The 22,333-nt window shown below is 40.6% G+C and overlaps 1 protein-coding gene across 2 annotated transcripts in view; it reads left to right on the top strand.

Moving 5' to 3' along the window:
* The first annotated feature begins 3,670 nt into the window (after positions 1–3,670).
* Positions 3,671–22,333, top strand: part of LOC131938731 (protein dimmed) — a 61,635-nt gene continuing 42,972 nt past the window's right edge. Inside the window, exons 1-2 of one of the 2 annotated variants that reach the window (XM_059296869.1) lie at positions 3,671–3,753; positions 4,811–5,010. The gene's annotated coding sequence lies outside the window, so the exon portion shown is untranslated. Of the gene's footprint in view, positions 3,754–4,810; positions 5,011–17,849; positions 17,953–22,333 lie in introns of those variants that run through there. The other variant, XM_059296870.1, reaches the window with a different exon arrangement.

The raw sequence follows: 22,333 nt of genomic DNA on the forward strand, positions 1-22,333 counted from the left end.
AAACAAAAATTCACTAAAATTCAAGCTCTTCCAAACAAAAATTCACTAAAATTCAAACTCTCTCAAACAAAAATTCACTAAAATTCAAGCTCTTCCAAACAAAAATTCACTAAAATTCAAACTCTCTCAAACAAAAATTCACTAAAATTCAAACTCTCCCAAACAAAAATTCACTAAAATTCAAACTCTCCCATACAAATTCACCCAGCACCAAGCTGTCGCATACAAATAACCCCCACATAACCCCCACATAACCCCCACATAACCCCCACATAACCCCCACGTTTCTGATGAACAATGGAAATGCATCTGATTTAAATAAAACAAAAATCAACACCAAACCAAGGTTACACGGTTTTCTGCAGGCAAAGTAATTTCATCCACAACCTTGCCTTAAAAACTATTTAACCAAAACCTTTCAATACAAATTATTTAACCACAACCTTTCAATAAATACTATTAAACCTTCAACCTTTCAATAAAGACTATTAAACCTTCAACCTTTCAATAGCAACTATTTAACCAAAACCTTCCAATAAAACTATTTAACCACAACCTTACAATAAAACTATTTAACCACAACCTTACAATAAAACTATTTAACCACAACCTTTCAATAAAATCTAGACTATCACATGTTAACTTGTCATACAAGGAGTTAGGGACATGATGCCCTACCATTATTTGATGGATCAAAAATAAAAACAATTGACTGTCTAGCTTTCAACTCCCTTACATGGTGACATTGTCTAGCTTACATCTCCATTACAGTATGAAATTATCTTTCTTTAGTGGTGTTACATTTGACTTACACCTTTCGTACAGTGTAACGTTTCTCGCTTACACCTTCCTTACAGTGTAACATTTTCTCGCTTACACCTTCCTTACAGTGTAACATTTTCTCGCTTACACCTTCCTTACAGTGTAACATTTTCTCGCTTACACCTTCCTTACAGTGTAACATTTTCTCGCTTACACCTTCCTTACAGTGTAACATTTTCTCGCTTACACCTTCCTTACAGTGTAACATTTTCTCGCTTACACCTTCCTTACAGTGTAACATTTTCTCGCTTACACCTTCCTTACAGTGTAACATTTTCTCGCTTACACCTTCCTTACAGTGTAACATTTTCTCGCTTACACCTTCCTTACAGTGTAACATTTTCTCGCTTACACCTTCCTTACAGTGTAACATTTTCTCGCTTACACCTTCCTTACAGTGTAACATTTTTTCACTTTTCTCAAAATCTACTATCTGTTTAGTGGCATATTGGCTCCCCCCCCCCCCACATTGATGAACGGTGCATATTTTACCATCTCATCTGAGCGTGACACGCTGGAAATCACAAGTCTTATTCAAACCGTTGTCCTCGACACACACACAAACACACACACACACACACAAACACAAACTCACACACGCGCACACGCGCACACACGAACACACACACAACCAAACAACTAAAACTCACACACACGCACAAGCACACACACACATAAACACACTCGCGCACACACAATCACATACGCACGCACACACAGACACACACGTAACACATGGGTTAAGATGGTTGGGGCAACCAGCAACACATACAGCCCAGCTGTGATTTGTGGGTAGCTTTAAACATCCTTGACCTTGGTCATCAGTGTGGACTGTGCCTCACTTAAAATCGATGACCGTACAAGGCTAACGACAACTGCCTAGTGTTAAAACTACAGTCATGACCTTACGGAATCTAGACCTTACACAAACTAGACCTTAAGGAATCTAGACCTTACAGAAACTAGACCTTACGGAATCTAGACCTTACGGAACCCAGACCTTACAGAAACTAGACCATAAGGAATCTAGACCTTACAGAAACTAGACCTTAAGGAATCTAGACCTTACACAAACTAGACCTTAAGGAATCTAGACCTTACAGAAACTAGACCTTACGGAATCTAGACCTTACGGAATCCAGACCTTACAGAAACTAGACCATACGGAATCTAGACCTTACAGAAACTAGACCTTACAGAAACTAAACCTTACAGAAACTAGACCTTACAGAAACTAGACCTTACAGAAACTAGACTTACAGAAACTAGACATCACAAAAACTAGACCATACAGAAACTAGATCTACAGAAACTAGACATCACAAAAAACTAGACCTTACAGAAACTAGACTGACAGAAACTAGACATCACAAAAACTAGACCTTACAGAAACTAGACCTTACAGAAACTAGACTTTACAGAAATTAGACTTACAAAAACTACTGGCTAAATTAAAATTGTGGTTGAAACAACGACCCCCAGTTATATTTAACAAACATCACACATGAACAGCATAGCTGTTTGAATTATTATAACAACCAGCCACTGAGTGAATGACAGACAATGAGTGAGCAGACGACTCACTCTACGCCAGACGTGCCGCAGACAAAAGTTTCCCTCCTCAATGGGACACACATTTTCACCATTACATCCTTGCTCAAACTATGTCAACTATTTCAGTTTTTTTGTTCTTCGTTTTCAAAACACATTAACATACGCCATTCACCGTATTCTTACAACTAAAGGGAAATAATTTAAAGGGAAGTAAAAGAGACGGATTTAAAGATAAGTGATTACAACATAGAAATTTAAATCGTAACAATGTACGTTTTGATGTAAATAAATATAGCAGCAAAAAATAACTTTACTTGATGAATTTTTTTTTTTTTTGCGGAAGCAAGCATGAATAGTTTTTTGATAAGATTTTTGTGGCAACAAAAAAGCTATTCTACACTAAAAGAGGAAACGGAAACAGCTATGATACAATACACTAATGGCATCCCTATCGGTAGTCATAGCAACAAATCCTCCAGATTATGGAGCACTTAAGTCTTTAAATAAAATTTAAAAAGTACTAATCCCTCGGACATGTGAGATATCTCTGTGAGGTCTGATGAGATACAGCCGCTGATAGTCTCACGTGCGCTATTTCTAACGCCCTTGTTGGCTAGTTCTGATTCATTTGCTACAACAGTTCACAAATATATAGGGGGAGGGGGGGGGAGAGAATCGATTCAATAAAACAGTCAAGTGCTGATCATTGGGAGTTGACTCTGCGATTGATTTTAGTTCAAAATATAAAAATCAAATAACTTTATTTAATTATTTATAAATAGGCCTATATATATATATATATATATATATATATATATATATATATATATATATATATATATATATATATATATATATATATATAATAAATATATATAATAAATATATATAATAAATATATATATATATATATATATATATATATATATTTATATATATATATATATATATATATATATATATATATATATTCGCATCAGTGTGTATGTGTAATGATGTGTTTATCTCTATTGAGCTGTATAACGAACTGTATGTAGAGTAAAAATAGACCAAGAACGGTAGACAGAACTAAATCAGACATCCAGAAGAAAATTTATGTGTGAAAATGATCCTCATCGTTTCCTGATCTGCCCCGCGGCTAAGTCTAACCCGGATTCAGGCTCATATAGCCTAAGATATAGCCTAAGATATAGCCTAAGACTCGCATGCTGCGACCACATCCCTAAATAAACACCGCGACAGATCAGGAGAAGACAACTCTATATTTCTTTTAACCTCTGCCCTTTTCATTACTCCGCTAACTAGAAAAAATATCTCCGGCAAAAACACATGAAATGGAGTAAGGAAACTTAACGGGTTACACAGAACGCTTTCTCGGTAAGTATTTGTACTAGTCTACTATAGAACCGTTAAAAGTATTTTTATTGTTCGTGTCTACATAAGCCATTAAACATTACCATATAGAAAAATATTTTTGTACACATTATAGAATATAGACCTACTAGTGAAATTTTTTTCGTGGAAAAGTAAAAAAAAAAAAAAGGAAAAAAAAAACAACCTTTAAGGAACTCGACATGTTTCATTAAAGCTTTAGACAGAACACATGGTAGTAGTTTTTAAACCATAACAGCGATACGAGCTACTTAGTTATTTTAAAGACAACTAAGCAGCGTTAAAAATTATCTGGGAAAAAACTGAATGAAGTCCCAGACAACGGGAAGAAAAGAATTAGGCCCCCCGCTAATCCTGTATTCATATCTAGCCACTCTCCTCCACTACATCAGTCTTTATATTTATGTTGTCCCACTTCCCAGTCTTTATGCTGTCCTACTTCCCAGTCTTTATATTTATGCTGTCCCACTTCCCAGTCTTTATATTTATGCTGTCCCACTTCCCAGTCTTTATGCTGTCCTACTTCCCAGTCTTTATATTTATGCTGTCCCACTTCCCATCCTTTATATTTATGATGTCCCACTTCCCAGTCTTTATATTTATGCTGTCCCTCTTCCCAGTCTTTATGATGTCCCACTTCCCATCCTTTATATTTATGTTGTCCCACTTCCCAGTCTTTATATTTATGCTGTCCCACTTCCCATCCTTTATATTTATGTTGTCCCACTTCCCAGTCTTTATGATGTCCCACTTCCCAGTCTTTATATTTATGATGTCCCACTTCCCAGTCTTTATATTTATGCTGTCCCACTTCTTAGTCTCGAAATCAAAAACAAAAACAAATCTAGTTTAGTTCTGCTGAATATATCCTGAATCTTCCGCTAGATCATAATAATGAACTCGTTTAATCTCCTCACCCACCCCTAAATAAAAACCCCACCCCCCGACTTTATTAAGATGCGTTGGGAAAAATATTTCTTTATTTCTTCCCAACCAACAGTACAATACATTTTTTTAACAGCAAGGTGATTTTTATTTTTAGACCCGCCATCATTTACCTGCGCGGACGTCCAGGAGTATGTGGTGTCAACATTTTTTTCTATCTGTTCAGGATCTTCGCCTCAAATCCCGTGTCCGTCGTTTTTACCCACAGTAAGTGTTTGAACTGGTGTGTGTTCAAACCTTGCTGCAGGATATACCTACACGCCTGCGTCAGTGCTGTCATTGCAGGGACTAAGACAGGTTAGTTCACACAGGGACTTAGACAGGTTAGTTCACACAGGGACTTATATGAGACAGTTCATACAGGGACTTACATGAGACAGGTTAGTTCACACAGGGACTTATATGAGACAGTTTAAAACAGGGACTTATATGAGACAGGTTAGTTCACACAGGGACTTAGACAGGTTAGTTCACACAGGGACTTAGACAGGTTAGTTCACACAGGGACTTAGACAGGTTAGTTCACACAGGGACTTATATGAGACAGGTTAGTTCACACAGGGACTTATATAAGACAGGTTAATACACAGGGACTTATATGAGACAGTTCACACGGGGACTTATATGGGCCAGTTCACACAGGGACTTATATGAGACAGTTTAGTTCACACAGGGACTTATATGAGACAGGTTAGTTCACACAGGGACTTATATAAGACAGGTTAATACACAGGGACTTATATGAGACAGTTCACACAGGGACTTATATGAGACAGGTTAGTTCATACAGGAACTTATATGAGACAGGTTAGTTCACACAGGAACTTATATGAGACAGTTCACACAAGGACTTATATGAGACAGGTTTGTTCACACAGGGACTTATATGAGACAGTTTAAAACAGGGACTTATATGAGACAGTTCATACAGGGACTTATATGAGACAGGTTAGTTCACACAGGGACTTATATGAGACAGGTTAGTTCACACAGGGACTTATATGAGACAGGTTAAGTCACACAGGGGCTTATATGAGACAGTTCACACAGGGACTTATATGAGACAGGTTAGTTCACACAGGGACTTATATGAGACAGGTTAGTTCACACAGGGACTTATATGAGACAGGTTAAGTCACACTGGGGCTTATATGAGACAGTTCACACAGGGACTTATATGAGACAGGTTAGTTCACACAGGGACTTATATGAGACAGGTTAGTTCACACAGGAACTTATATGAGACAGTTCACACAAGGACTTATATGAGACAGGTTAGTTCACACAGGGACTTATATGAGACAGTTTAAAACAGGGACTTATATGAGACAGTTCATACAGGGACTTATATGAGACAGGTTAGTTCACACAGGGACTTATATGAGACAGGTTAGTTCACACAGGGACTTATATGAGACAGGCTAGTTCACACAGGGACTTAGACTGGTTAGTTCACACAGGGACGTATATGAGACAGTTCACACAGGGACTTATATGAGACAGTTCACACAGGGACTTAGACTGGTTAGTTCACACAGGGACTTATATGAGACAGTTCACACAGGGACTTATATGAGACAGTTCACACAGGGACTTAGACTGGTTAGTTCACACAGGGACTTATATGAGACAGTTCACACATGGACTTATATGAGACAGTTCACACAGAGACTTATATGAGACAGGTTAATACACAGGGACTTATATGAGACAGTTTAAAACAGGGACTTATATGAGACAGGTTAGTTCACACAGGGACTTATATGAGACAGGTTAGTTCACACAGGGACTTATATGAGACAGTTCACACAGGGACTTATATGAGACAGTTCATACAGGGACTTATATGAGACAGTTCACACAGGGACTTATATGAGACAGGTTAGTTCACACAGGGACTTATATGAGACAGGTTAGTTCACACAGGGACTTTTATGAGACAGGTTAAGTCACACAGGGGCTTATATGAGACAGTTCACACAGGGACTTATATGAGACAGGTTAGTTCACACAGGGACTTATATGAGACAGGTTAGTTCACACAGGGACTTATATGAGACAGGTTAAGTCACACAGGGGCTTATATGAGACAGTTCACACAGGGACTTATATGAGACAGGTTAGTTCACACAGGGACTTATATGAGACAGGTTAGTTCACACAGGGACTTATATGAGACAGGTTAAGTCACACTGGGGCTTATATGAGACAGTTCACACAGGGACTTATATGAGACAGGTTAGTTCACACAGGGACTTATATGAGACAGGTTAGTTCACACAGGAACTTATATGAGACAGTTCACACAAGGACTTATATGAGACAGGTTAGTTCACACAGGGACTTATATGAGACAGTTTAAAACAGGGACTTATATGAGACAGTTCATACAGGGACTTATATGAGACAGGTTAGTTCACACAGGGACTTATATGAGACAGGTTAGTTCACACAGGGACTTATATGAGACAGGCTAGTTCACACAGGGACTTAGACTGGTTAGTTCACACAGGGACGTATATGAGACAGTTCACACAGGGACTTATATGAGACAGTTCACACAGGGACTTAGACTGGTTAGTTCACACAGGGACTTATATGAGACAGTTCACACATGGACTTATATGAGACAGTTCACACAGAGACTTATATGAGACAGGTTAATACACAGGGACTTATATGAGACAGTTTAAAACAGGGACTTATATGAGACAGGTTAGTTCACACAGGGACTTATATGAGACAGGTTAGTTCACACAGGGACTTATATGAGACAGTTCACACAGGGACTTATATGAGACAGTTCATACAGGGACTTATATGAGACAGTTCACACAGGGACTTATATGAGACAGGTTAGTTCACACAGGGACTTATATGAGACAGGTTAGTTCACACAGGGACTTATATGAGACAGGTTAAGTCACACAGGGGCTTATATGAGACAGTTCACACAGGGACTTATATGAGACAGGTTAGTTCACACAGGGACTTATATGAGACAGGTTAGTTCACACAGGGACTTATATGAGACAGGTTAAGTCACACAGGGGCTTATATGAGACAGTTCACACAGGGACTTATATGAGACAGGTTAGTTCACACAGGGACTTATATGAGACAGGTTAGTTCACACAGGAACGTATATGAGACAGTTCACACAAGGACTTATATGAGACAGGTTTGTTCACACAGGGACTTATATGAGACAGTTTAAAACAGGGACTTATATGAGACAGTTCATACAGGGACTTATATGAGACAGGTTAGTTCACACAGGGACTTATATGAGACAGGTTAGTTCACACAGGGACTTATATGAGACAGTTCACACAGGGACTTATATGAGACAGTTCATACAGGGACTTATATGAGACAGTTCACACAGGGACTTATATGAGACAGGTTAGTTCACACAGGGACTTATATGAGACAGGTTAGTCCACACAGGGACTTATATGAGACAGGTTAAGTCACACAGGGGCTTATATGAGACAGTTCACACAGGGACTTATATGAGACAGGTTAGTTCACACAGGGACTTATATGAGACAGGTTAGTTCACACAGGGACTTATATGAGACAGGTTAAGTCACACAGGGGCTTATATGAGACAGTTCACACAGGGACTTATATGAGACAGGTTAGTTCACACAGGGACTTATATGAGACAGGTTAGTTCACTAAGGAACGTATATGAGACAGTTCACACAAGGACTTATATGAGACAGGTTTGTTCACACAAGGACTTATATGAGACAGTTTAAAACAGGGACTTATATGAGACAGTTCATACAGGGACTTATATGAGACAGGTTAGTTCACACAGGGACTTATATGAGACAGGTTAGTTCACACAGGGACTTATATGAGACAGTTCACACAGGGACTTATATGAGACAGTTCATACAGGGACTTATATGAGACAGTTCACACAGGGACTTATATGAGACAGGTTAGTTCACACAGGGACTTATATGAGACAGGTTAGTCCACACAGGGACTTATATGAGACAGGTTAAGTCACACAGGGGCTTATATGAGACAGTTCACACAGGGACTTATATGAGACAGGTTAGTTCACACAGGGACTTATATGAGACAGGTTAGTTCACACAGGGACTCATATGAGACAGGTTAAGTCACACAGGGGCTTATATGAGACAGTTCACACAGGGACTTATATGAGACAGGTTAGTTCACACAGGGACTTATATGAGACAGGTTAGTTCACTAAGGAACGTATATGAGACAGTTCACACAAGGACTTATATGAGACAGGTTTGTTCACACAAGGACTTATATGAGACAGTTTAAAACAGGGACTTATATGAGACAGTTCATACAGGGACTTATATGAGACAGGTTAGTTCACACAGGGACTTATATGAGACAGGCTAGTTCACTCAGGGACTTAGACTGGTTAGTTCACACAGGGACTTATATGAGACAGTTCACACAGGGACTTATATGAGACAGTTCACACAGGGACTTAGACTGGTTAGTTCACACAGGGACTTATATGAGACAGGTTAGTTCACACAGGGACTTATATGAGACAGGTTTGTTCACACAGGGACTTATATGAGACAGTTCACACAGGGACTTATATGAGACAGGTTTGTTCACACAGGGACTTATATGAGACAGGTTAGTTCACACAGGGACTTATATGAGACAGGTTAGTTCACTAAGGAACGTATATGAGACAGTTCACACAAGGACTTATATGAGACAGGTTTGTTCACACAAGGACTTATATGAGACAGTTTAAAACAGGGACTTATATGAGACAGTTCATACAGGGACTTATATGAGACAGGTTAGTTCACACAGGGACTTATATGAGACAGGCTAGTTCACTCAGGGACTTAGACTGGTTAGTTCACACAGGGACTTATATGAGACAGTTCACACAGGGACTTATATGAGACAGTTCACACAGGGACTTAGACTGGTTAGTTCACACAGGGACTTATATGAGACAGGTTAGTTCACACAGGGACTTATATGAGACAGGTTTGTTCACACAGGGACTTATATGAGACAGTTCACACAGGGACTTATATGAGACAGGTTTGTTCACACAGGGACTTATATGAGACAGGTTAGTTCACACAGGGACTTATATGAGACAGGTTAAGTCACACAGGGACTTATATGAGACAGTTCACACAGGGACTTATATGAGACAGTTCACACAGGGACTTAATGAGACAGGTTAGTTCACACAGGGACTTATATGAGACAGGTTCACACATGAACAGATTCGTTCACGGCGTACATCTTTCTATACACATTTTTAAGATCAAAACCAAATCTGCCATATTGCTGCACAATCAATACTTTCTTTCTATTTAGAATGCGTGATGAAAGTACAAAGAATAGAAAAAAAAAGAGTTTGGTGCAATAATATATCGGGCATACAAAAAAGTGTTTGATATATTTGAATGTGCATGTAACATCGATTTCCCTGAACTGGATATATAACTGTTATATAAAACCAAGTATTCTGTATAAGATACAAATTATATAACACTGAGTATTCTGTATAAGATATAAATTATATAACACCGAGTATACTGTAGTAGATACAAACTATATAACACCGAGAATACTGTAGTGGATATGCACTAGAGAACTAAACGTTGACTGGTCATATATCGATGATAAGATTCGTCCAATAGAGAATAGAGTAGATCTAAAGCTACATAGGAAGTTTGTTGTGGGCTGCCGGGAGGGGTTTGTTTAGGGACACACCAACGATCGACGTGGGAATGGGGGCAGGGATGTAACCAACCTGAGTATAGGGGGCAGGGATGTAACCAACCTGACGTAATATAGGGGCAGGGATGTAACCAACCTGATGTAGTATAGGGGCAGGGATGTAACCAACCTGACGTAATATAGGGGCAGGGATGTAAACAACCTGACGTAGTATAGGGGCAGGGATGTAACCAACCTGAGTATAGGGGCAGAGATGTAACCAACCTGAGTATAGGGGCAGGGATGTACCCAACCTGAGTATAGGGGCAGGGATGTAACCAACCTGACGTTGTATTAGGGCAGGGATGTAACCAACCTGAGTATAGGGGCAGGGATGTAACCAACCTGAGTATAGGGACAGGGATGTAACCAACCTGAGTATAGGGGCAGGGATGTAACCAACCTGAGTATAGGGGCAGGGATGTAACCAACCTGAGTTTAGGGGCAGGGATGTAACCAACCTGAGTATAGGGGCAGGGATGTAACCAACCTGACGTAGTATAGGGGCAGGGATGTAACCAACCTGAGTATAGGGGCAGGGATGTAACCAACCTGACGTAGTATAGGGGCAGGGATGTAACCAACCTGAGTATAGGGGCAGGGATGTAACCAACCTGAGTATAAGGGCAGGGATGTAACCAACCTGAGTATAGGGGCAGGGATGTAACCAACCTGAGTATAGGGGCAGGGATGTAACCAACCTGACGTAGTATAGGGGCAGGGATGTAACCAACCTGAGTATAGGGGTAGGGATGTTACCAACCTGAGTATAGGGGCAGGGATGTAACTAACCTGACGTAGTATAGGGGCAGGGATGTAACCAACCTGAGTATAGGGGCAGGGATGTAACCAACCTGAGTATAGGGGCAGGGATGTAACCAACCTGACGTAGTATAGGGCCAGGGATTTAACCAACCTGACGTAGTATAGGGGCAGGGATGTAACCAACCTGAGTATAGGGGCAGGGATGTAACCAACCTGAGTATAGGGGCAGGGATGTAACCAACCATACGTAATATAGGGGCAGGGATGTAACCAACCTGATGTAGTATCAGGGCAGGGATGTTACCAACCTGACGTAGTATAGGGGCAGGGATGTAACCAACCTGAGTATAGGGGCAGGGATGTAGCCAACCTGACGTAGTATATAGGCAAGGATGTAACCAACCTGAGTATAGGGGCAGGGATGTAACCAACCTGAGTATAGGGGCAGGGATGTATCCAACCTGAGTATAGGGGCAGGGATGTAACCAACCTGAGTATAGGGGCAGGGATGTATCCAACCTGAGTATAGGGGCAGGGATGTAACCAACCTGACGTACTATAGGGGCAGGGATGTAACCAACCTGAGTATAGGGGCAGGGATGTAACCAACCTGAGTATAGGGGCAGGGATGTAACCAACCTGAGTATAGGGGCACGGATGTAACCAACCTGACTATAGGGGCAGGGATGTAACCAACCTGAGTATAGGGGCAGGGATGTAACCAACCTGAGTATAGGGGCAGGGAGGTAACCAACCTGAGTATAGGGGCAGGGATGTAGCCAACCTGAGTATAGGGGCAGGGATGTAACCAACCTGAGCATAGGGGCAGGGATGTAACCAGCCTGACGTAGTATAGTGGCAGGGATGTAACCAACCTGAGTATAGGGGCAGGGATGTAACCAACCTGAGTATAGGGGCAGGGATGTACCAACCTGAGTATAGGGGCAGGGATGTAACCAACCTGAGTATAGGGACAGTGATGTAACCAACCTGAGTATAGGGGCAGGGATGTAACCAACCTGACTATAGGGGCAGGGATGTAACCAACCTGACGTACTATAGGGGCAGGGATGTAACCAAAATGATTATAGGGGCAGGGATGTAACTAACCTGAGTATAGGAGCAGGGATGTAACCAACCTGATTATAGGGGCAGGGATGTAACCAAAATGATTATAGGAGCAGGGATGTAACTAACCTAAGTATAGGGGCAGGGATGTAACCAACCTGAGTATAGGGGCAGAGATGTAACCAACCTGACGTAATATAGGGACAGGGATGTAGCCAACCTGACGTAGTATAGGGGCAGGGATGTAACCAACCTGACGTACTATAGGGGCAGGGATGTAACCAACCTGACGTAGAATAGGGGCAGGGATGTAACCAACCTGAGTATAGGGGCACGGATGTAACCAACCTGACGTAGTATAGGGGCAGGGATGTAACCAACCTGACGTAGTATAGGGGCAGGGATGTAACCAACCTGAGTATAGGGGCAGGGATGTAACCAACCTGACGTAATATAGGGGCAGGGATGTAACCAACCTGAGTATAGGGGCAGGGATGTAACCAACCTGACGTACTATAGGGGCAGGGATGTAACCAACCTGAGTATAGGGGCAGGGATGTAACCAACCTGACGTACTATAGGGGCAGGGATGTAACCAACCTGAGTATAGGGGCAGGGATGTAACCAACCTGAGTATAGGGGCAGGGATGTAACCAACCTGAGTATAGGGGCACGGATGTAACCAACCTCACGTAGTATAGGGGCAGGGATGTAACCAACCTGACGTAGTATAGGGGCAGGGATGTAACCAACCTGAGTATAGGAGCAGGGATGTAACCAACCTGAGTATAGGGGCAGGGATGTAACCAACTTGAGTATAGGGGCAGGGATGTAACCAACCTGAGTATAGGGGCAGGGATGTAACCAACCTGACGTAGTATAGGGGCAGGGATGTAACCAACCTGAGTATAGGGGCAGGGATGTAACCAACCTGAGTATAGGGGCAGGGATGTAACCAACCTGAGTATAGGGGCAGGGATGTACCAACCTGAGTATAGGGGCAGGGATGTAACCAACCTGAGTATAGGGACAGTGATGTAACCAACCTGAGTATAGGGGCAGGGATGTAACCAACCTGACTATAGGGGCAGGGATGTAACCAAAATGATTATAGGGGCAGGGATGTAACTCACCTGAGTATAGGGGCAGGGATGTAACCAACCCGATTATAGGGGCAGGGATGTAACCAAAATGATTATAGGGGCAGGGATGTAACTAACCTAAGTATAGGGGCAGGGATGTAACCAACCTGAGTATAGGGGCAGGGATGTAACTAACCTGACGTACTATAGGGGCAGGGATGTAACCAACCTGACGTAGTATAGGGGCAGGGATGTAACCAACCTGAGTATAGGGGCAGGGATGTAACCAACCTGACGTAGTATAGGGGCAGGGATGTAACCAACCTGAGTATAGGGGCACGGATGTAACCAACCTGACGTAGTATAGGGGCAGGGATGTAACCAACCTGAGTATAGGGGCAGGGATGTAACCAACCTGAGTATAGGGGCAGGGATGTAACCAACCTGAGTATAGGGGCAGGGATGTAACCAACCTGAGTATAGGGGCAGGGATGTAACCAACCTGAGTATAGGGGCAGGGATGTAACCAACCTGACGTAGTATAGGGGCAGGGATGTAACCAACCTGACGTAGTATAGGGGCAGGGATGTAACCAACCTGAGTATAGGGGCAGGGATGTAACCAACCTGACGTAGTATAGGGGCAGGGATGTAATCAACCTGAGTATAGGGGCAGGGATGTAACCAACCTGAGTATAGGGCAGGGATGTAACCAACCTGAGTATAGGGGCAGGGATGTAACCAACCTGAGTATAGGGGCAGGGATGTAACCAACCTGAGTATAGGGGCAGGGATGGAACCAACCTGACGTAGTATAGGGGCAGGGATGTAACCAACCTGAGTATAGGGGCAGGGATGTAACCACCCTGAGTATAGGGCAGGGATGTAACCAACCTGAGTATAGGGGCAGGGATGTAACCAACCTGAGTATAGAGGCAGGGATGTAACCAACCTGAGTATAGGGGCAGGGATGTAACCAACCTGACGTAGTATAGGGGCAGGGATGTAACCAACCTGACGTAGTATAGGGGCAGGGATGTAACCAACCTGACGTACTATAGGGGCAGGGATGTAACCAACCTGAGTATAGGGGCAGGGATGTAACCAACCCGAGTATAGGGGCAGGGATGTAACCAACCTGAGTATAGGGGCAGGTAGACGCGGTATATTTAGATGGCCAGGATGTTTATGCTACATCTAAGTTCCTGTTATAAACCCGAACCACTAATATAATACCCTCACAAACCATTTCCGTAATATCTGACTTCACGCTCTGTCACAGTATACACCAGACCCCACCCTCTCTGTCACAGGATATACCAGACCCCACCCTCTCTGACACAGTATACACCTGACCCAACTCTCTGTGAATATGTATCCATAGACCCCACCCTCTCTGACACTATATCCCCTGACCCCACTCTCTGTAACAATTTGTCCCCTGACCCCACTCTCTGTAACAATTTGTCCCCTGACCCCACTCTCTGTAACAATTTGTCCCCTGACCCCACTCTCTGTAATAATTTGTCCCCTGACCCCACTCTCTGTAATAATTTGTCCCCTGACCCCACTCTCTGTAATAATTTGTCCCCTGACCCCACTCTCTGTAATAATTTGTCCCCTGACCCCACTCTCTGTAATAATTTGTCCCCTGACCCCACTCTCTGTAATAATTTGTCCCCTGACCCCACTCTCTCTGACACTATAACCCCCGACCCCATTCTCTCTGACACTATAACCCCCGACCCCATTCTCTCTGACACTATAACCCCCGACCCCATTCTCTCTGACACTATAACCCCCGACCCCATTCTCTCTGACACTATAACCCCCGACCCCACTCTCTCTGACACTATAACCCCCGACCCCATTCTCTCTGACACTATAACCCCCGACCCCACTCTCTCTGACACTATAACCCCCGACCCCATTCTCTCTGACACTATAACCCCCGACCCCATTCTCTCTGACACTATAACCCCCGACCCCACTCTCTCTGACACTATAACCCCCGACCCCATTCTCTCTGACACTATAACCCCCGACCCCATTCTCTCTGACACTATAACCCCCGACCCCACTCTCTCTGACACTATAACCCCCGACCCCATTCTCTCTGACACTATAACCCCCGACCCCATTCTCTCTGACACTATAACCCCCGACCCCATTCTCTCTGACACTCTATCAACTGATCTCAAGGCTCACGGCGGCTCACCTCACAGCCCCCTATTGACGAGCCAGAGCCACGAAAACAACACCAATGAGTTGATAACACGAGACAGCTAGGAGTGTAGACCTTCACCACACAATGTAGGATATAACATGAGGAGTGTAGACCTTCACCATACAATATATAAAACATCCGGAACAAACTTGTAGGTCACTGCCATAAATATTCCACTTTCCTCCTAAAAAAACCCATTAGTTACATAAACTTTTACCTGTCTTGCCAAATGTACTTAGCCATCCGAATGACATCACTTATTTACGAAATTTAGTTGTGGTAGTGACGTCAAGAGGTGTTGGCAGTGACGTCACTTGCTGTTTAGGTGAGCGGGGGTGTTAGCACTCACCCCTATCCCCTAAAAGGATACAATTCTTGCATCTATTTTTATCACCATACAAGACTTGAAGATCTAAGTGTAAAACAGAAGAGTCTACAAGTTTGTGTGTGAACTATTGTAACCCCCGCCTTGCCTCATATTTAGATCTACCTCTGTTTGCGGTAATTAATTAAACTAAATTAACAGGAGTCGTATGAGAGGTAAACCATACGCCTGTTCTTCAGTGCCAGGTGTAGGGCCAGTTACCTATCCTGATACAGCGCAGGTGTAAAACCACATATCCTGATACAGCGCAGGTGTCAAACCACATATCCTGATACAGCGCAGGCGTCAAACCATATATCCTGAAACCACATATCCTGAAACCACATTTCCTCATACAGTGCAGTTACAAATATAGATTACACCCGTTCTTACACAAATATGAGGCTTATTACAGCTCAATTCTAATTTTGTCTCAGGGAATTTGTTTTCAAGTGGGCTCTAAATAAAGACATATTAAATTTTAAACATTTTAATTTTTTCAAAGGCTAATTAGGTTAAAAGTCTTGATGTTTTACATTAGTATAACGCTGATGGTTTACATTAGTATAACGCTGATGGTTTACATTAGTATAACAATAACGATGATGGTTTACATTAGTATAACAATAACGATGATGGTTTACATTAGTATAACAATAACGATGATGGTTTACATTAGTATAACAATAACGATGATGGTTTACATTAGTATAACAATAACGATGATGGTTTACATTAATATAACAATAACGATGATGGTTTACATTAGTATAACGCTGATGGTTTACATTAGTATAACGCTGATGGTTTACATTAGTGTAAAAATAACGCTGATGGTTTACATTAGTATAACGCTGATGGTTTACATTAGTGTAAAAATAACGCTGATGGTTTACATTAGTATAACGCTGATGGTTTACATTAGTGTAAAAATAACGCTGATGGTTTACATTAGTATAACGCTGATGGTTTACATTAGTGTAAAAATAACGCTGATGGTTTACATTAGTATAACGCTGATGGTTTACATTAGTGTAAAAATAACGCTGATGGTTTACATTAGTATAACGCTGATGGTTTACATTAGTGTAAAAATAACGCTGATGGTTTACATTAGTATAACGCTGATGGTTTACATTAGTGTAAAAATAACGCTGATGGTTTACATTAGTATAACGCTGATGGTTTACATTAGTGTAAAAATAACGCTGATGGTTTACATTAGTGTAAAAATAACGCTGATGGTTTACATTAGTGTAAAAATAACGCTGATGGTTATGGTGCCCCGTCTAGATAATTTCTTTAGACTATATTCACAGCATTTTATTTAATGGGGCCCCGCCAGATTATATCATTTGGTCATACTATAATATTTGATGGGTCCTCTCAGACCAATGTGGTCGACATTTGCAGCATTGTATCGGGCACCCTACAGAAACTTTTTGAGCCCCCCCCCCCCCTCCCCCATCAATGAAAGTTCAAGCAAAAAATCTACACACAGACAATCTACATCTAGTCCTTGATAATCTATGCCACTGTAGACTTCGCTCAATAAAAAACAAATCGAATTTTTAATTAAACTTTATCTGAACAGCCAAGGGTTGTCTATTTCTTTCTAATAAAGACTGAGTCTGAACGAGAGAACAAGACAATTGACAACCATGAAAATGAAATAAGAATACAGTGACAACCATGAAAATGAAATAACAAAACAGTGACAACCCTTAAAGGGAGAACACAAATGACAACCAGTAGCAGCCCCACGCAGGGGAGGTAATCGCAGTGTAGCACAGCCCGCGGGTAACGTCCCCTGCCCCGCCCCTTCCATCTGGTAATCTCCACTCGCCCCAGTCACTCGGCCGAGCGCTTCTGTCGAGTGCGTTAGTTCTTAATTCATCCAAGCTAGATCTAGACAGTCCATTGTCGTAACCGGCAAATTATCGACACATTGCTGTGACACTTTGACACGTAAGTTCAATTTTTTCCCTCGGTAGTTCATAAACATTTTAACGACAAAAACGATCGAAAGTTCGAGAAAAAAATTGAGCCCATTACTGTCAATGTAACTGTGATCATTCGGGCTAATACACACACTTTGATACCACAGATAAACACATAAGGCGCTATACGGTGCACATAAGGCGCTATATGGTGCACATAAGGCGCTATACGGTGCACATAATGTGGTGCACAGATTTACATTAATAAAACCTATCAAGCTTATCATCCAGCTTTGTATAAAAGCAATGTTAGTAGACCGACATTTCTTTTATGTATCCACTAAGATCTATAAAGTTGATTTATTTTCGGGACATCTTTTTTTTAAAACCTATATATTACAATAGTATACTGCGTAGGTACTCCATAGCTTGACAGAAAATATTCCACCTATTCGGGTAATATGTACTAGTGCTGTGCACTGATTACATTTAAAAGGGTTGTTTCATATATATATATATATATATATATATATACATATATATACATATATATACATATATATACATATATATACATATATATATATATATACATATATATATATATATACATATATATATATATACATATATATATATATGTATATATATATATATGTATATATATATATATATATATATATATATATATATATATATATATATATATATATATATATATTCTATAATTTCTCCCATCCGTTCTGCCCCCAGCAATAAACAATAACGGACTATCCCCACCGTCACTCCCCCTGGCCCCAGTGAGCATCATTTCAGCATGCTTTACATATTGTCGTACAAGCCTAAATAAGACCATAATCAAGCCCTAGCTAATGACGCTAATTACCTATCGGCTGGTGGTATACAATCGCACGACTGGGAACCCAACAGCTCGCTAACCTACTTCTCCCCAGCCACTGTGTGTTGGCTCGACTTTTTTTTTCTACTCAACTTCAGCTCGTGCATAGATAACTGGCGATACACGCTAAATCAACACTCATGGAAAACACAGTGAAATGCAAGGGACATACACGCTGTTAACATACACACATACACGATCGACAAATGCTGCAACATAAAAAAACAACTAATACAAACATGGTAAACACCGGCCTAACTATTAAGCTAACACAACATAATCATACGGTACAAGCATTTAACACTTTGTTTATGTTACACACATACCTCGTCAAACCACGTACACATACACACATTACATTTTACACAGCTCATTGTTAAACACTGTCTAAATGCACACTACACAATCACACAACACACACTACACGCTACACAACCACAAACTACACACCCACACTACACACCACACACTACACACCACATACTACACACCACACACTACACACCACATACTACACATCACACACCACACAATCAAACGCCATATACCCACACACCACTCAACCACAACACAACACATTACTACACAACCACCACATTACTACACAACCACCACATTACTACACAACCACCACATTACTACACAACCACCACATTACTACACAACCACCACATTACTACACAACCACCACATTACTACACAACCACCACATTACTACACAACCAACACATTACTACACAACCACCACATTACTACACAACCACCACATTACTACACAACCACCACATTACTACACAACCACCACATTACTACACAACCACCACATTACTACACAACCACCACATTACTACACAACCAACACATTACTACACAACCACCACATTACTACACAACCAACACATTACTACACAACCACCACATTACTACACAACCAACACATTACTACACAACCACCACATCCCACACCGTATCGTGTAAAACACGCATGTACTACAACAAATCCACTCACTTCAAATACGTCGCCAGTGTGTTACTACCCCAAAGAACAACACGATATCTACTAAACATTGAGACAAATCTAATAACTTGTACAACACGATGTCTACTAAACATTGAGACAAATCTAATAACTTGTACAACACGATATCTACTAAACATTGAGACAAATCTAATAACTTGTACAACACGATATCTACTAAACATTGAGACAAATCTAATAACTTGTACAACACGATATCTACTAAACATTGAGACAAATCTAATAACTTGTACAACACGAAGTCTACTAAACATTGAGACAAATCTAATAACTTGTACAACACGAAGTCTACTAAACATTGAGACAAATCTAATAACTTGTACAACACGATGTCTACTAAACATTGAGACAAATCTAATAACTTGTACAATGCGATATCCACTAAACATTGAGACAAATCTAATAACTTGTACAACGCGATATCTACTAAACATTGAGACAAATCTAATAACTTGTACAACACGATGTCTACTAAACATTGAGACAAATCTAATAACTTGTACAACACGGTATCTACTAAACATTGAGACAAATCTAATAACTTGTTCGATGCCGGCTTCATGTTGTTCATTAACATTCTTCTTTTGTTAGGGAACCTCTACATCTCCCGTTCATTCATCGCTCCCTCGACAAATCCACTACAGCAGCGAAACCTGTTAAATGTAGGCGATCTTTCATCTTCTAGAAGAACTAATATCTACATCATTGTGAACGTGTACATCATGATACATCAAAAACATCTTACAGCAAGAAGCCACAACATCTTAAATCTAAACATCTCACAACATTTAGCTAAACACAAACATCTTAAATCTAAACAGCTCACAACATTTAGCTAAACACAAACATCTTAAATCTAAATTCTCACAACATTTAGCTAAACACAAACATCTTAAATCTAAACATCTCACAACATTTAGCTAAACACAAACATCTTAAATCTAAACATCTCAACATTTAGCTAAACACAAACATCTTAAATCTAAACATCTCACAACATGTAGCTAAACACAAACATCTTAAATCTAAACATCTCACAACATTTAGCTAAACACAAACATCTTAAATCTAAACATCTCACAACATTTAGCTAAACACAAACATCTTAAATCTAAACATCTCACAACATTTAGCTAAACACAAACATCTTAAATCTAAACATCTCACAACATTTAGCTAAACACAAACATCTTAAATCTAAACATCTCACAACATTTAGCTAAACACAAACATCTTAAATCTAAACATCTCACAACATTTAGCTAAACACAAACATCTTAAATCTAAACATCTCACAACATTTAGCTAAACACAAACATCTTAAATCTAAAATCTCACAACATTTAGCTAAACACAAACATCTTAAATCTAAACAGCTCACAACATTTAGCTAAACACAAACATCTTAAATCTAAACATCTCACAACATTTAGCTAAACACAAACATTTTAAAATCTAAACATCTCACAACATTTAGCTAAACACAAAATCTTAAATCTAAACATCTCACACCCTTACACCCTGTACTTATAATATAAACCTTGTGGACGCCAATGTTCAATCAATATTTTCTTCTCCGACAAACATGCAACACAAGACGACACTAGGGACGGCAGGGGGTGCATCAGCAACAGGTATCCGACATACATCGTTCATCACAGCTACACCAACCTGGCAACAATCTTACATCACACCCACAGCAATCTTACATCACACCCACATCAATCTTACATCACACCCACAACAATCTTACATCACACACACCAATCTTACTTCACACCTACACCAATCTTATATCACACCCACTGCAATCTTACATCACACACAACAATCTTACATCACACCCACATCAATATTACATCACACCCACAACAATCTTACATCACACCCACAACAATCGTACATCACCCACAACAATCTTACATTACACACATCAATCTTTTATCACACACAACAATCTTACATCACACCCACAACAATCTTACATCACACCCACAACAATCTTACATCACACCCACAACAATCGTACATCACCCACAACAATCTTACATTACACACATCAATCTTTTATCACACTCACAACAATCTTACATCACACCCACAACAATCGTACATCACCCACAACAATCTTACATTACACACATCAATCTTTTATCACACTCACAACAATCTTACATCACACCCACAACAATCTTACATCACACCCACAACAATCGTACATCACCCACAACAATCTTACATTACACACATCAATCTTTTATCACACTCACAACAATCTTACATCACACTCACAACAATCTTATATCACACCCACAACAATCTTACATTTAATCATACACCAGCAAAAAAATTACGCCATAATGATCCATCCCTCCCCTAAAATAATCCTAATTTTGACTTAGAAATTCGCACTATTTTATTACCAGGAATTCAAAATTCCACATTTCCTACATCTTCCAGCTTGTAGCACAA

The sequence above is a fragment of the Physella acuta genome, unplaced genomic scaffold, assembly GCF_028476545.2.
Source record: "Physella acuta isolate Inbredline_101_S28 unplaced genomic scaffold, ASM2847654v3 ptg000256l, whole genome shotgun sequence".
Classification (NCBI taxonomy): Eukaryota; Metazoa; Mollusca; class Gastropoda; family Physidae; genus Physella; species Physella acuta.